The sequence below is a fragment of the Mercenaria mercenaria genome, chromosome 8 (genome assembly GCF_021730395.1).
Source record: "Mercenaria mercenaria strain notata chromosome 8, MADL_Memer_1, whole genome shotgun sequence".
Lineage (NCBI taxonomy): Eukaryota > Metazoa > Mollusca > Bivalvia > Venerida > Veneridae > Mercenaria > Mercenaria mercenaria.
The window spans coordinates 65,595,531-65,610,082 of record NC_069368.1 but is presented as its reverse complement, the minus strand read 5'-3'; the positions used below and the strand labels follow the sequence as shown (position 1 = coordinate 65,610,082).

At 33.5% G+C, this 14,552-nt stretch overlaps 1 long non-coding RNA gene across 1 annotated transcript; it reads right to left on the bottom strand.

Moving 5' to 3' along the window:
* Nucleotides 1-1,075: 1,075 nt before the first annotated feature.
* On the bottom strand, nucleotides 1,076-4,656 carry LOC128559076 (uncharacterized). The gene is made up of 2 exons (XR_008372126.1): nucleotides 2,663-4,656; nucleotides 1,076-2,572 (listed from the first exon to the last, which is right to left on the bottom strand). It is a non-coding gene; the product is annotated as an uncharacterized LOC128559076 (long non-coding RNA).
* Between the last annotated feature and the right edge of the window lie 9,896 nt (nucleotides 4,657-14,552).

Here is a 14,552-nt window from a genome sequence, read left to right as displayed (position 1 = left end):
TTTATTTATTCCTTTAATCACTGTACATTCAAGCTACAGCAGGACGTTAGTGCATATTACTACTGGTGAATATTTCTTTCGACAACAAGTACAAATAACAATTAGAATAACGTTACCAACGGTCGGAACACGCCGATCACGACTTTTGCTGAATAGAGAACGAACAAATAAAGGAAAACATTGGGACACCGCCTTTGTGTGTCTTTTCATCGTAGATGTCAACAAAGGCATCAACAAAGGCGACGCCCCATTATGTTATTTAGGTAGTAATTCAGGGCATTTCCTTGTTTTCACATCATTGTTGCATTCCAGTTCTATTTATGCCGTTTCCTTCCCTCTGCTGTTACAGTGCTGATGTGATCAATGCGAGCATATTGCCATGGAAGTCATAGCGCTGTCCAATTCATCTTCAGGTGTCATAAGTGTGCATGAAATTGAACGAACAACCATAAAAAGATACCTCCCCCCCCCACCCCAACATTTTATAGGGCGGGGGTCTTTTTCCAGTCGATTTCTCCTCTTTTCCCGCACAAAAATATCTTTTCAACAACCCTTTTTCATAAACAAAATGATATTTCAATTGACATTTAATCTAAACCCCAGTTTGGTATATTCTGCAGTTTTAGCAGTGATACACTGTCAAAACATTTTAATCTGTCATTAAAAAAATGTCCGGAAAAAACACATTGGATGAAACATATTATAACAACTTCCAGACACATAAAATACTATATATTGATAATTATGAATGTTACTAATTTACATATGTATTAAAGAGTAAAAAATATAAGACCTTTACGCTAAACTTGCAGATTAAGCAATTTCCGTGTTTACATGAAATGAAAAGTATATCATAGATAATATTTACGTTGCATTATAAAAAGATATACAGTCGAATACCGTTACTTCGATATTCAAGGGACTGTAAAAATTGCATCGACGTATCCGAAGTTCGACGTAACGATATCGACAATCTGGGACTACTATGTACTTGTGTCGGACGTCTATATTGTCATTAAATCCAATGCTTTTTTCTGAGGTCTTGAAAGGGGAAAGAAATAATATAAAACATAAATACGATTTTAATTTTATTTACAAAAAAAACCCATCTAATTAAATACATACATAGAACTTTTAATTGTTTCAAAATATACATTTAAACATTAACATTTTTAATCCTTCCCTAAACAAGTCTGAATGCAGCGGTAACGTTCCTAGTTGAGTATAGTGCATATTTTCTGACCTGGCGAAGATATTTTTAGTACATACTGTACCATTAAAAACAATAGGTAACTTGTGCATATCGGATTTATTCGTATGGAATGAAACCAAATCTAACGATGTAGTCGCGATTACCCTAAACTAAATGATAGAATGGCCCATTTATGACCTTTCTATAAATATCTCCGCCAGGTGAGAAAATATGCACTATAGTCATTTTGACTGTGTTTAAATAACGAAACTTTGCCAGTTAAATATTTTTACTCAGTCCTAAATGGCAGATTTTACTCCGTCAAACAAAAAATCTTTCATCCAAATTAGTTGTTATATTTGAAAACAGCTTTCCTGCTTGCACAGTGTTTTATAACACTAATTATTGGGAATTAAATGCAAACTTCCTGACATTTAAATTGGAGTAAAGAATAAATAACAAACAAAGCATACGCACAAACTAACTTGAATATGATTAATACACCGCCGGACAACAATAGGTTGATTTTCACACCTTACAAATAACATGGATATTTTTGACAAGCTGTGATATCGACGAATCAAGGTGTAAAAACAGTACAGGTAAGTTGACGGGACTGAAAAATCGCATCGAGCTAAACAAAATATCGAGCTAATCATATCGAGGTAATGATAAATAATTACGTTAAGATAAATAGGGAAAAATCGGGACCGACTCAAACACATCGTGCTAACCGGAGTATCGAGCTAACCGATATCGAGGTAACGATATTCAACTGTAGTTATTTTTACATATGGAAGGTTGTTGTCAGGCCATTAAACTTTTGCAATTCTACCTTTGAGGCAAGTGCAATGCCTTGGTCTGTATTGTTCGCTATTCGGTCACTAAATGTTTAAAGAACGCCCCTTTGAATAATAAGCGGTACTTCGAAACTGAATGAGGGACCAGTCCATTTTAGAAATTATGCAGGATAAAGGATAACGTCTATGTAGCAGAGATAAGTTTCACTTGATTATTTAAATTGATGAAATTATTCAGTTATTATATATTCTTAAAGCATTCGTATTAGTACTCCGTAGTTCGTTGTATCATATCTGTACTCTGTGTTACGTCGTATTGTATTGTACTCCGTGTTTGTATGATCATGTCCAGTCGTGTGTCCACTTGTGCATATGATCCTGTTTTGTAAAAGATGAGACACGTCTTCATTGGTCAGTAAAGCTTTTGCACGAATAGCATTTTTTGGCGCGAACTAACATCTACATGGCCCTGTATACATCATTCGTTAGAATCATTTGCTAGTGAACGCAAGTTCCATAAGGACTACTTTTGTACCTTGGCAAAACGTCCTTACCTTTGGACACCTTGCTACCTTTGTACCTTGGCAAAACGTCCTTACCTTTGGACACCTTGCTACCTTTGTACTTTGGCAAAACGTCCTTACCTTTTGACACCTTGCTACCTTTGTACTTTGGCAAAACGTCCTTACCTTTGGACGCCTTGCTCTTTAGTATCTAAGTGTACTTTTGTTAGACGTTTCTGGCACGCTTTGTTCTTTTTTAATTCAATACTAACTTATTAATCGCGAGAGATCTGTATTTTCCACGTCTGCTATTGTTGCATTGTATTTCGTATTGCTTTTATGTTCCTGATTTTACTGTTTTGTGTTGTAGGTTTTTCTTCTTGTACTATACTGGTACTGTCCTACAAATAAATAGACGAAACTTTAACATGGTTGTGTTCACCATAATACCTGAACTACCACTACTACATCTATGATGCATTTTTCCTATATATTTTTAGAGTTGTCTGGTAGGACCAACTGTATGAAAAGAAAATGTTCCCATGAAAAAACCTTTTGAACTATAATTATAATTTAAGAGCTTTCATGACAATTGTGCGTTCTCCGAAATGATAACCCTGTAAGTTTTAGTCCATTATGCATATCTTGGTCGGTTTTGGAGATGAAACAATAAAAAATGCGTAAAAAACTGCAGCACTTATCTTTTATTAGCGTTATTATAATGTTAATAAATCAATATAAATGTATAAATCAATTTCAAATTGGTCTTGTAAGTATTTTTCATTGTTTTGTTTGTTTGTTTTGGGTTGAACGCCGTTTTTCAACAGTATTTCAGTCATGTAACGGCGGGAAGTTAACATAACCAGTGTTCTTGGATTATATACCAGTACAAACCTGTTCTCCGTAAGTAACTGCCAACTTCCCCACATGAATCAGAGGTGGAGGACGAATGGTTTCAGACGCAATGTCTATAAAAAAATCGTCACGGAGAACATACACCTCGCCCAGGGCTCGAACTCACGATCCCGAGATACGTAGATCTGCGCTCTCCCTATTGATCTAAGCGGGCGGGCTTAGTATTTTGTTATCCTGAAGGTAAATTATAACTTTACACTAGGTATGTTTAGCAAAGCAACCTTGCATAAATTAACCAGTGCCACAAACAACGTTGCAGGAAACAGTATATCGCTAAATCTGAATAAAATCATATAATATATTCTTGTCAATAAATTGATTATAATGTGAGATATATTGTTTGAAACAGAGAGTAAACACTGAACAGTGTACCTTACACAAGTTATGTTACAATTTAAATAATCTTGTTTTATTAACAAGGATACCGTTATTATAATTAATTTTATTAACGTAATTAAGATTTGCTTTAAACACTGTTCGGTACCCACGTGTCCAGAAGGTAAGGTACGGAGCCGGATTTGTAAACAAAACGACTCACTTCAGGTAATGTTTCGGTCGTTACTTTGTTAATATCCGAGTGCAACGGCGTATTTTGTTGGTCACAAAATGTTGTGCTAAGGGACGGGGCATTTCACTTAAAATTGTCTAAATGATTTGCGAATCATTTTTCTTGGCTACAATTCATTAGTTTCTAAATAACCATCAAATTTTAAACTGACAATATAATTTTTTTCCGGATAATAACGGTGACTCTGGCTGTGTCTTGCTGAAAACAAAAGCGCTATGGTCCGGAGCACTTCTGAAATATGCTCTGGAACGGAGCAATATTTCAAAACTTCGCCTGTTTTAGAGAAATTCTGCTTTTCTGAAAAAAAACTAAACAAACAAGTAAGTTTTATATGAAAAAATTAGGTGATCGTGCACATCCATACTTATTTCCACCTACAAAGACAAACAAATTTGCAGGTTGGCAAGTTTATATTTTGTAAAGAGTTGTATGTATACCTGTATTAAAAGGAATACATGTGCATATATTTCAGAAATGGTGAATACACTTGATGTATATGGCTCTAAATCCAACAGGAAATATAACCTTCCGGTGCATCTAATGGAGCAAAATCCAGTGAAAATATTTACTAACTCGAGTTCTAGTCGCAAGTGATAAAAGAACAGTTAGATCTACCTCCATTAATAGTGCCATTAATCGTTTAGTTACTGTTGGGATAAACAAATCCCCTCTAATAGGGTAATCCATATACCGTTTACCTATGAAACTTGTTTGAATACTTGGTGCCAAATAAATATACGTAAACTAGAGTATTTTAAATTCTAGAAATAAACTTGAGGGTTGAATTTTAAATCCGACTAAAGCATTTCTAAGCAGTCGGGCAAAGCAGTTGTGTCAAGTTGACCTGAATTCTGAATATACATTCCGGCAAACGGCAAAATACCCATGTAAAACTTTAGGCAAAATACAATGGAAATCGTTCGAAAGTGTGTTAAAATCTTCGCACAGACTCATCGATTCTCTGATTATTAAAAAGGAATACATTAATTATGAACGCATGCATTAATAGTGTGTCTTAAATTAATAATGCAGTCATTCTACAAACTGCTTTTCTTTGTTTGTTTCTTTGTTGTTTTTTCCTTCGGATAATGATATGCAATAAATGCCTTACCATTCAAACCTTACCAAGACTTTAAATTTCGTTATAATTTAATTTGGTTAATTGGGTTTAGTATACAAATATATGATATGTTACGTTGTTTCATTGGTACAATATTATTTGTAATTAGAAATAATTAATATATTCAGACATTATATAGGGCTTTATACTACTGTAGCTCTTAATAGTATCGTTTGTGCAAGACAATGGCAGTAAAATTTAACATTTGGTGTACCAAAAGCTACCCATCGTGTCAAGTACTTACTAGATTTGTACATCTAAATAAGTTCCATGTTATGTCTTTAATATTTAAGCAATTTTCTTTTGTTAACAAGTGTAGGTAAAACCTCTTGAAGTTCCATGAGTCACTTGAAATTATACACTTCATGATGTTATTGTAAATAAAACGTAATGTTGTATTGAAATGAACAGCCAAATCTTTACATGATTTACATGTTTGAATGAAATAGTTTACTATTACGCATTGCCATATTCACGAAATATCTTAGTAATTTTCATCAACGTTACTAGGTCATCCTTAACTTAAACATTTAAATCAGTAAAGAAAGTTTCTTAAATTTGCATTCAAAAAAACAGCTTAGATAAAAAAAGGGAAAAAAACATTCGTTAAGAAACTTCTTATCTTTGTTACTAAGGACAATATACTTAGTAGTGCAGGCATATACTGAAGAAAATCGTGCTATTTGTGGGAAAAGCGTCGAACTTGGTAGAAAGGGAGAATATGGTGTATTTAATTCAAAAGTGAAAGGAAGTTTGAAAAAAATCAAAATGGCTGAAATTATTCAAAATGGTCGCCATTCATAAAAGATATGTTGAAAAGTAAGGCCCAAACACACTCAAAACCTTTTTTGGCCAGTTATTCTATGTTTTTAATCATTTTATGTAAATACTGATTATTTACACTTTCATGGATATATTTTAGCTATTTCTTTTTCTTTTTACTGTTTAATTACAAAAATTGAGTTACTTCCCTTTGTTGCAGTTCTGCTATTTATATCACATGCAGCGTGATCTATTAAAATTCTTTGCAGAATGTTAAAAATCATAAACGGGAAGAATAGATTTCAAAATCTTGTTGTTCTGACGCATACTGTAGAGAATAAAACGTAATATTCGAACTAAAGCAATTCATGTGTGTTGTCGTTTAGCTTGTCTTCTCCACATACTTTGTAATAAACACCTTTTCGCAAAATATTCCAAAGATGAATATCGACTACTTTTGTACCATGTAGTAATATTTATCATGTACTTTCAAAGATGTAGAAAATCAAAGTGATCCCAAACCTTAAGGAATGAGTCATTAACTTCTGTAAAATATTTAACAAAAAGTGGATAGGATAATTTGAATATAATTCAGACATTCAAAGATTCAAGGAATGCAGACACCCATATAACATTCAAAACATTATTTGGTCTACTTTTATTAAAAAACGTGTGTAATGTACAAAGGATAGATATAAAAAAATCTTACAGTGCCCAACTTCAATATAAAATACCACCAACAAAACACTTACAATCATAAGAAGTTCATATTGGTGGCAATACTTAACCAATTACAGAGTTTTGGTCAGTGAGATTCAGATGGTTGCTCCGGTTGACACACATCAAGGTTGAATTAAGACTTTGATACTTCTAATGGAACACTGTCTTTTGATCTTGTGTCCCTGTTCTGCCCATAAACTTCTACCATATTGTAATAATAAGACCGAGGAAGATTGAATAGAAACTTTAAGGTTTGAGTATGTTTTTTTTATACTGTAGTATTTCGCTGCAAGCCAAATGAGGCTCCTTCTTTACAGGGATAATCTGACTTTGATCGGATGTTCTAGTTATAATGCGAGCTGCTGTGTTCTGTACATGTTGTAGTTTGTGCAATACGGTGCTATGAATAACGTGTAACAATGCATGACGAAAGTCTAATGCGAGGTAGGAAAGCAATTCGTAAATGTATTGATTGTATCACAGGTTAGGTACCATCGGATCTGACCTATTATGTGCAATTGTGGATATACAGCCCTGATTACAGATTTGGGCATGTTAAAGTCTAACACAGCCTGTGATTTATCTATTTCTCACAAATATAGTTGCAACGTCACTGGGTTTCCTCAACATGTCAACACTGTACCTGGAATTATGCTTTAATATCAAAATTAATATTTCTGTTTTATCAGCACTGAGTTTGGAAAAGTTACAATATGGGGCAATACACGACGGTAGATTTTATAGGCTTAAACGAAAAGAACAACTGAGGGGTGGTGTAGTAAAAACAAGTCATTACATAGCATCTCCTTTTTCACCAACAGTAAATATATGTAACTTTTGGGATTTAGTTTGTGACCCGTAGGTACACTGTATTTCGTCGATATACTGTTGTCGATAACTCCCTAACAATACACACCGTTTGAGAGTAATTGCTCAGATAAATGACACCCGACCTTCAAAATGGTGCTAAACTCAGTGCAACACAGTCAGATTGTAATAACCATGGTTATAGTAGCTTTTAATATAAATGTAGTTTGGTAAAGGGGCTGAATAATGTCGTTCTCGAACTTTGTTAGGTCAACCTGTCTTTCATTAGTGCATATTCAGTTGAATGATAGTTATGTATCAAGCAGTTTGTTCATTTCTGGAGTTTGCTTTTACTGGATATCAGCTACCATTTCCAAAATCTTTAAAATAATTGGGAGACGGGATACAATCATGTTGTTTTTGGGGCTGTTAGTTCTAGCCTAGGTTATATAAACATATATCTTATTTGCACATTATTAAATATCTTTGGTACATTACGTAATGTACATATATATTTGCAACTGATTTGAATAGTTCCTACAGGAATTTCTTAAAAATTCATGTCTACAGTTTGTTTTAACATGACGCTCTATATCAACATTTTGAGTCTAACCAATCTGATCTTAAATATCTGTCTTGTGTAAGTGTATAGCAGTCCGTATGTTTTCAGATTTATTGATACAAAAGTCGCTAAAATTCTATTCAGTGCAAGTTCCTTTGCAGATAACTCAAAGGGAATAGCAAGATCACTACTGTTTGTTTGTTTTGGGTTTAACGTCGTTTCAGCAGCATTTCAGTTATATAATAGCGGGTAGTTAACCTAACCAGTGTTTCTGGATTTCGTACCTGTACAAACCTGTTCTCTGCAAGTAGCTACTAACTTCCCAACTTAGTCAGAAGTGGAGGATGAATGATTTCAGACACAATGTTCATTAGTGCATATTCAGCTGAATGATTTTTATGTATCAAGCAGTTTCTTCATTTCTGGAGTTTGCTTTTACTGGATATCAGCTACCATTTCCAAAATCTTTAAAATAATTGGGAGACGGGATACAATTATGTTGTTTTTGGGGCTGTTAGTTCTAGCCTAGGTTTTATTAACATATATCTTATTTGCACATTATTAAATATCTTTGGTTCATTACGTAATGTACATATATATGTTGCAACTGATTGAAATAGTTCCTACAGGAATTTCTTAAAAATTCATGTCTACAGTTTGTTTTAACATGACGCTCTATATTAACATTTTGAGTCTAACCAATCTAATCTTAAATATCTGTCTTGTGTAGGTGTATAGCAGTCCGTATGTTTTCAGATTTATTGATACAGAAGTCGCTAAAATTCTATTCAGTGCAAGTTCCTTTGCAGATAACTCAAAGGGAATAGCAAGATCACTACTGTTTGTTTGTTTTGGGTTTAACGTCGTTTCAGCAGCATTTCAGTTATATAATAGCGGGTAGTTAACCTAACCAGTGTTTCTGGATTTCGTACCTGTACAAACCTGTTCTCTGCAAGTAACTACTAACTTCCCAACTTAGTCGGAAATGGAGGATGAATGATTTCAGACACAATTTTTTTTTATTTTCAAAATATCAAATAGTCAAGTGGCCCGCGTTTCGTAGATCTGCGCTCTCTCTATTGGGCTAAGACTACTGTCTCCTTACAGATTTTTGACGTCTTGGAAAAGGCCTATGCAGAGTAGTAATCAAATCGATCCTGAAATAACCCATCACTTTATATTTGTTAATTCATTGTGACTTTGAGTGTATGCCGCTTTTGTTCAAGCTTGCTTTTTAGAAGTTTGGCCTGGTGAAAGTCGTTTCTAATTAGATGCAACTTGGTCGACTCGCGAGTATTTTAAGCGGGCAAATGAATGATATCTATCAGTGAACATTAGTCATTTAAATAAATATACACCCATTAGCTTACCAACATGAGCATGTGCATGGCACATGCATGTAATTAGAGGCTAGTTTTCAAAACAGTGATATGACACGTTGATAGTTTAATAATAAAGACTATGATAATTAACTGCATACACACTGGAAACACACCTGTAATTATAATAGTTTGTGGTCAACCCCCTTGTGGGCTTGCCGAATGAAATTACTAGATTTGGCTTGACACTAGCGATGAAGATGAGTATGGTTTGATGTTTAATTTTATTTAATTTAATTTAAATTCCATTTATGCTCTTGAAAAAAAGGCAAATATTACCTCATCTGCAGAGGCAGTAATGCTATGTATAGCTTTTTGCCGATGTGGTAGTAATTATGGCAACGGCTTGTAAACTTATAAGCTTGGATGATAAACATATACACTTTGCATTGCGAGGTACGTACTAGGAAAACATTAATTTGATAGGAATCAAATATCTATATATCTCGTTAAATGAAGTGTTCAACCTTCTTTACAAATTACATAAAAACAGTATATGAGGTTGATTGCTAAAATAGGCTGTGTAAAATGGTTTCATGTCTTTATAATCTCTGACAAGATTTTCTTTTAATTATTTCTATTTAAAATTCATATTCATGATCAATACGTTCTTAAGTTACAGTATAATGATGGTTCCGTTCATGAAGAAAATATTCATATTCTGGCGGCCATTTTACTTTTGACGGCCATTTTGATAACACAGTAACATCCAGTATATGTCAATAAATACAGTATGCAGCCCTTAATATCATACTGTATAAATATTGTGCATTTTTTCCTTGTTGTTTTAGAAATATTTGGCATGGAAGCAGATAATTGAAAGAAATAAGAAATATTGGATTTTGGCGGCCATTTTTAAAACGGCCGACTAGTTTGCCATCTTGGATATTACAACAATTTCCTTTCGTTTTCTTATATGGAAAATACCCCGTAGCATTTGTACCAAATTTGATGCTTTTCCTACAAATGACACGATTTTATGAAATTAGTCACCATATGGCTGCACTAGTGCAGGCATATGGTAAAACAATCGTTCTATTAATGGGAACAGCATCAAAATTGGTAGAAAGTGAGGATATGGTGTATTTAATCTAAAAGTGAAAGGAAGTTTGAAAAAGATAAAAATGGCCGAAATTATTCAAAATGACCGCTAGCGTTTCTAGTTGTGGCGTCACTGATGACGTCATTTATATGTGAAATATTGTATAAAGCTAGAAAGAAACGTGTTTTTTTTTTTCTTCTAAAAATCAAGATATAAACAATATCCACATAAAAGATGTGAAGAAAAGTAAGGATCAAACACATTCAATACATTTTCTTGGCCAGGTATTTTATATTTTTAATATGTGTTTATGCCAATACTGATTATAAACACTTTCATGGATAGAATTTAGCTATTTATTCTTTCTTTTTACTGTATAATTACAATAATTGAGTTACTTCCCTTTGTTGCAGTTCTGCTATTTATACCACAGACAGCTTGATCTGTTAAAATTATTTGCAGAATGTTAAAAATCATAAAATATCGAGAAGAATAGATGTCTAAATCCAAATGACAAAACAATTCGGACTAAAGCAATTCATGTGTGTTGTCGTTTAGTTTGTTTTCTCCACGTAAGTTGTAATAAACACCTTTCCTTAAAATATTCCAAAGATGAATATAGACTACGTTTCTGCCATAAAGTAATATTTCCATGTACTTCTAATTAATTTATAATTTCAAAGATGTAGGAAATAAAAGTGATCCCAAACCTAAAGGAATGAGTCATTTAACTTCTGTAAAATATTTAACAAAAAGTAGATAGGATAATTTTAACATAATTCAGACATTCAAAGATTCAAAGAATGCAACCACCCATTTAACATTCAAAACATTATTTGGTCTACTTTTTATTAAAAATAGTATGTAATATACATAGGATAGATATAAAACACTTAAATAAAAAGGCCACCAAAAAACTTCAAATCATAAGAAGTTCATACTGGTGGCTATACTTAACCATTAACAGAGTTTTGGTCAGTGAGATTCAGATGGTTGCTCCGGTTGACACACATCAAGGTTGATTTATAGCGCGCAACTTCGAGAATCGCAAAACATTGGCGGACGTCATCGAGTTTCTGTGTGTTCTTAAGATAGTTTTACGACAAATACAGGTAGTGGCTCGATCTTAACGTTATTGTTGGTAATAAGTAAGTACTGTAATAAATAACATGAAGAAATTCTGTGTAAATCTTTGGAGCCTGCAGATTTTTGCCATTTAACTCATTAAGGACGCAGATCGCATTTATGCGTTCATTTTAACTCTTATCGAGTACCGCATGTCGTATTTATCCGTCAAAAGATAACAGGCGTGTTTGCCGAGGATCGCATAAATGCGCTATCCGCCTGATAGTACTGTATGCCGCGTGGCGTGATTTTACGTTTGTAAGAGTACCAACGATTGGACTGCTTTCAAAGTCAACCAATGAAAATATTTTACTCTAAAGATTATAAAACCCGGAAGCGATCGAAACAATCAAAATATTTATTATTTAAGCATACTTTTTTAATATACTCATCACAAAATATCGGAATTAGAAAGATATTTGTAAGTATTGCCTGTTTTATCTTCTCATCCCATTATACCGAAGAATCTTTCTTTTGTATTCAGTATTTTTAATTTTATTAAATAAAGTATAATTTTGTTCTTTCATAATGTCATTTGCTTTAACGTTTAGCAATGGATGATATTTGAATAAATATAAAATAATCAAATAATGGCAGCTTTTCTATGTCCAATCTTTCTTGAATATTGCAGTTTTCCATATTCATGTTACTTCAGTTGGCCTGTAAAACAATTTTGCAAATCAAAATAATAGTAAATTTTAAAAAATGTTGATTAGATCATGAATCGTAGTATCAGTTGTGAAAATTTCAGTTTTATTCATGTTTTATAAACATATGTTTGTCCCTAATTTTGATCAAAGGATGCCTAGATCTTATCGATTATTGATTATCAGTGAAAATCCACAGGCATACAAAGCAGATAAATTGATAAGTGGCTCCGGAATGTATCGGAAAATTGATACCAGTAATTAAGCGGCGATATGGCTGCGGGTGTTAATGAGTTAAAGTAAATTTATCCTGGATTTCTGCAGCGAAAAACAAAGCAAAGACAAATATCAAACAGGGATTAACACGCTCCAAAAACACAACCTCCCAAAAATGGAACCCACAGCACGCAGACGTGCACACCACACAAAGCCAACACACACGTTGACAAAACGAACAAACACAGTGGGGCACCGCCTTGGAACGGTCTGTGGCAAAAACACCTCTGGGGAGCATTAACCGATTTATGTTGCGCACCAAACCTCACTCTTAACCCCACAATGTTCCAAAGACACGGAACAGTGTAAATAAAAGTAATCCCCTCCAGGTGAATCTCTAACACACGTAATGGAAACAAAAGGTCATGGCATGTAAAACATAAAAATGCTCGTGTGTAAATATATAAAAAGCAAACATTAAGAACCAAAAACGTGCTCAATGCCTTTTCAGAAGACAGAGCTACAAAAGAAACACCCTTAAGGGCCCGACGAAACAGGCCAGAAGACAGATATCAAAACTGTTCAGTCCAGGTAGGATTTAAAAACTGCTTATCATAGAGTCCTCCCCCTCTTCCGTCAGACACAATCAAAGAGGGAAGCGTAGTGTCCAACTGTAAACGAGTTGAATACTAAAAATGCTGTATGTCTCAAAACAGATGAGTCGTTACCTCTTTTAATAAAACGTTTTATAATTTTACCAAATACAGTTGGAAAATTACCATGACTCAAGATCTTACGAAATATGTAAATCACATCCCCATAAAAAACCGGGTTTAGAAATACCGTCTCGCAGAAGTGTCTTTAAATTACTATTGAATTTTAATACCAAATCAGAATGACGATAGTAAAATTTAGCAAAATATTTACGCAATTTGTAATAACGGTAGCCTTGCTGAAGAAGTTTACTTATAATATCTTGATTACATTCATTAAAATCCTTGACACGCTCTAGCAAACCGAATTAACTGCGAAAAATAAACCCCATAAGATGTAGCCGGAGGTACATCCCCATGGGGAAAATTTACAATACTAAAAGTAAAATCGTCCCTCTTGTCATAAATTTGAGTCAAAGTTGAAGTCAGACATTTCAACCATTTTCGTAAAACTGGACATTCGGTTAAAGATATTTCTGTTCAAGCTGTTGAACAATTAAAAGATGAAGTAAACCTGACTTCTGGTTTTGAGGCTAAACTTAGACATGTCTCTGAACTTAAATGGTTTGAATTTCTACAAACACCCTTTCCATTAGGTTTAAATGATAACATTTATCAAAAGGAAAATATCTTAAAAGATTCCACAATTTATATATTCTCTCTCTATTCCCCAAGAAGACGCAAAACTCGTTCTCATGACATGGTCTTCGACAAAATGGGAATATCAAACGTACACTTCGCAAAAGATTGACTGCCGCTGGTTGCGGTAGGATACTAAAACACTCTTGTAGACATGCTATGTTGTCATATTTAACCTCATTACCTGTTTCTTTGTTGAGGCATATTGATCAAGAAGCTGATAATATCTTTATACGTACAAATCCATTTTATGAAGCTGCGTCTTTGATTCAAAGTTATACGCAACATTTTTAGACCTCATATTGATTCTGAATCTGATCATAAACGAAGTTGTCTACAATTATCTTTCATAAATAAATGATTCGAGGTTATTGTTTTATATAGTATTTTTAGAGGCCAATCTGTAGATAACTCTATTCCTAAATATTTCAAGATTTCGGAAACATTTATTATCTGTTACAAATATAATTAACAAGTAAGAAACATTATATTTAATTACAATAAAATTGTCTCGGATTTAGACATAGGGATTAATGTTCCAGACAGTGGTAACTGTAGAGAATCTAAATACGATAATCAACCTTTCGGCCATATCATAGCGGATAATTTTAAGATTTTTAATGATAGAAGAATCAAAAATATTTTCTCCGAGATTCAAAAATATAGAATATATGCGTCTTTTAGCTTTGAAAAAGTCTCCCTGAAATAACTCGGTCTATTGATGACTTTGCTAAAATGGTGTCGGAAAGAAAATGCAGACCAGAACGCTCCTACGGAATGGAGAAAAAATGTATTTAAAATTATAAAAACTCCATTAGAATTTTATGAATCTAACTCTTCCT